This window comes from Trachurus japonicus, chromosome 17, assembly GCF_045865225.1.
Source record: "Trachurus japonicus isolate A0001 chromosome 17, Traja_1.0".
NCBI lineage: Eukaryota > Metazoa > Chordata > Actinopteri > Carangiformes > Carangidae > Trachurus > Trachurus japonicus.
The window spans coordinates 8,651,991-8,655,914 of record NC_140923.1 but is presented as its reverse complement, the minus strand read 5'-3'; the positions used below and the strand labels follow the sequence as shown (position 1 = coordinate 8,655,914).

The window sequence follows — 3,924 nt, the reverse complement described above, 5'->3', positions numbered from 1 at the left end:
CTCCTCCTGCTCCCCCCACCAACCACCCCAGCTTTATTACAAGTGGCTAGAAAAAAGGCAATGCCTGAGACGGATAAAGGCAGGGCCAAGAGTCGGGTGGCTCGGAATCAGATGAAAATAAAAAGTCAAGGAGGATTTCAGGGGATTTGCGGCATCTAGCTCAAGGTTCACAGGGAGAGTTGTGTGTGTGTGTGGGTGTTCATGTGAGAAAGAGCTAAATGTGTGAGACATTCAGTCTTGACCTTGCCATGCCGAATCCTATTTCCCTTTGGCTGTTGCCCGGCAACATCACCTTGACAGCAAGAAACGGTCAGAGAGAGACGGAAAGAGGGATAAAAACAGAAGCGGGTCTCATACTGACTTGATTCTTTCATATCACCATTTGCTTCAAAGCCATAGTGTTCCTCCATAGACGGGCTTAACAGGGATTTTATTTTTTCCTTTTGAGGCCACATGGGACAGGTCAAAGGTCAGAGGGCAGTGAATAGGATCTTTTAGCCTCTGGAAAAAAGGGTTTAGTGGCTTCAATCTGAGAGAAGTTATGGTTTTCACTTGTATCTGACCCTGGGGAGGCAGCAGGGCCGCGGGCAGTCAAGATCAAAGTTGTCCTGCAGGACACTGGCACATATGGCCGAGGATGAGCCTGTACCCCCGTCCTAGACAAACATGATGTAATATCTCTGTGAGCTCGCAGCTGACCCCAAGAGATCCAGCCTCTTCACCCCGAGGTCCCGGTACAATGACGCCCCCACTCGACCCCTCACTCATCAGCTTCGATCAAAGGGGAAGGAAATGATTGAGTGGTTTGTAACTCCCATTGAAGCATTTAATAGAAAGAAGAGACGGCCGACACAAGATGGACAACACCGAGGTGATGGACCCACTGGGGCCCTCTGTGATCTCCAGGGACTTCCGCCGTAATAATAACTCCCGTATCTGTTATATTATAGCTGTGAAGTTGTTTGGATTTCACGCTCTGTCAAGTGACTAAATCACAAAAAAACATAAATTGCATGGTCTTGCCTTTGCTGGTGACATTACTTGTGTTGCAATGGCTCCTATCAGTCACATGTGCACGACAAACTCTGCAGGATATTTGGATTACGTGTGCAGCCCTGTTAACGAGGCAAAATGATGGCATACACCGTGTTGTGTTCACCGGATGTGCTGACATCTGCATGCCATCCATCAAGGCATTGGTGGTATAGTGGTTAGCATAGCTGCTTCCCAAGCAGTTGACCCGGGTTCGATTCCCGGCCAATGCATTATCAGATTTAATATTACATAGGGATTGTTGTAGAAAATACAGAGGCCGTCTCGATCGGTTGTAGCCCGGTGTTTACATCCTGCCGAGGCCTGAATGCAATTTGGGATATTGCGTCTGAAAAAAACCAACGGCATGTCTTTCCTTTTCGTCAAGCTTTTGGGCCTCAAACCAGGAGCCAAGACACCAGGGATTCACACAGTCTGTTTGATACAGGTTTTCCTTTTTGTCGGGGAGCATTCATCCATCTTCTGTGTACGTACGGTTAATCCTTTTCAGGGTTAGACTGGGGCAGATTAGTTAGGTATTGAAGCAAGCTGCAGCAGAGAGCAGGGGAAACACACTAGGGAGCTTGCTAATGCATCACAGTTTCAGAACCACATTCCCTGACCGGGAATCGAACAGGAAGCAATGACAAGTCAGAGCTGTGGCTGGGCTACAGAGGGACATTCACAGATTGTCCCTAAGCCACTCCTGCATTATCCCAGCAGTGGATTTAGAGTCACTGCCCTGTTATAAGTTAGAAGACTTTTCCCACCGCCCAAGCCGAATGAACAGGCAATAACAATAAAATAAAACTCTGCTCGTATCCTTGAAGCAGCAGCTCTATGACTCGCACAACAACAACATCCTTCTATAAATGAACGATAGTTCCTCGTTCTACCAACATGTGTCAGTGAACAATTCACGTGTAAATAATCATGATTTCAATATTGAACAAAATAATTGTATTATTTTTTCCATGATCAAGCAGCCCTACTCTGAAGACTCGATTAAGGATAAGACTAAACTCTTATCTGTTTTCGCTTAGGAAAACTTTTTAAACTCCTATTTTGCTTTGTTATAATTAAATGTAGATTGGTAAAGGAAAATAAAATTGAGCATATGGCATATGGTTGGAACAACAACAAGGCTTCTGCATACTTCCCTAAGCAACTGATCCTTTTCCAACTTACACTGACCTTATGTTGTTTTGTAGTCTTCGGTCCTAAATTTATATATATTCACACACACAAGAATAAACTGTTGGTGTGAATTTTCCTTATATATGCTGGAGTTTCAAAGGCTGAGACCACAAAGTCTACTAAAGTAGACTTTAGAAAAAACACACACACACACTTACTTGTGCATGCTGCAGGCTTTTGGCACGATGGGATCAGAAAATTGCTTTAGTTCATAGCAACCGAGGCAGACATATCTATCTATATTATATCCATAACCGCAGCATTTGCGGATAGATGGGCTCTGGCTTTTATTTTGATAGCACGTAAATGGACAGAACCTTCTAATGCATGTCAAACAGCCTCGTTTCAAAACATGATAACAAAGTGGAACTTGCTGTGGGGGATGTGAACAGAAGTGAACATGAGTTCCTACAGAAGTCGTGATGTTTGTACAATACAGAAAACATATGCTAATTTCTGCTATTTGCTTTTAGTCTCGTCAGAGTTTGTTTGGGTTCTTCAGTATATGTTTACAGAATTTATTCACACCCTACAGCAAAATCTAGATGTATCAGTTGAGATATTTGCCTTCAATTTTTGCTAATATCATCTGTAACATTGCGTTAAAATTGGGAGAAATATTGAGCTCTTTCATGTGAGACCTGTGATAGTGAGGAACGGCTCACAACAATCTAAACCTGGGCAGTCCTTGCATGACTCTGTTTTGGTCACCTGGCATTACTAATACTAACCTGAGGGGAAAAAAGTCTAAGCATATTTCTTTTACCTTTTACCAAGTGTTGGTTGCATATTCAAAGGTATTTTTGTGCTATGATGATGTTTGCTTGGGGCAAAACCAACATTTAAATCCAATATTTTCACGGTCTCCTATTTTTCACTGCCCTAGCCTGGGGCAAATCAGGGCAGTAGATGATGCAGCCTGTACAAGTAATGGATTTAAATGTTTGTTTTGCCCCAGACAAATATCTTACCATTCCAGGCAGACTCCAAATATCTGTTGGATGATGAATGTACCTTTGAAAGTGCAACCCACTACACCTAACAGACCATCATTTTGAATCCTCTAGTGTTTGCATACGGAGCATTATGCAACTGAATCATGTAGTAACAAATGGAGTATTGATGTCACGTGTGTAGGTAAGACAGTAATCTCAGATGCAACACTAACCACGAGCTTTGATCGCCCACCCTCTTTAGGGAGCTTTTCTCACTCCTTCTTCTTCAATAAGAGCTACCTACTGTATATTAAAGAGGAATTGCACAAAATAATAAAGAGGAATTACAAAGTGAGATCTTTTCAGAAGGGCGTCTATTAAAAGGACCAGGAGGTAACGTACCCAGCTTGCATGTGACACAAAAATCAATTTTATCAGCAGATTTGGCAGCCGATGGACCACAGCAGATGTGAGCAAAGGTTAAATGTCAAAGCACTGCAAAACATTCACTTGTTGAGGGAGATCCATACGCAGCAGGGTATGAGCTCCATGTCATTAAAGAGCTCCCTGAAAGGTCAGAGGAAAACATGGAGTCACAATCTGTGTAGCTCCAAGCTAAGCAACAGCCCATCACGACTGGATCGCATACATCTGCAGCCCTCGTCTTTACCACGACAGAAGATCCTTATTACAGTAACGGTCAATGTCACGCATTCAGCAGATGCTCTTATCAAGAGGAGACAAAGACGGTAAAGGGAAG

At 43.2% G+C, this 3,924-nt stretch overlaps 1 non-coding gene across 1 annotated transcript; it reads left to right on the top strand.

The window, feature by feature from the left end:
* Nucleotides 1–1,193: 1,193 nt before the first annotated feature.
* trnag-ccc (transfer RNA glycine (anticodon CCC)) lies at nucleotides 1,194–1,265 on the top strand. Its single transcript has one exon. It is a non-coding gene; the product is annotated as a tRNA-Gly (tRNA).
* The last annotated feature ends 2,659 nt before the right edge of the window (nucleotides 1,266–3,924 follow it).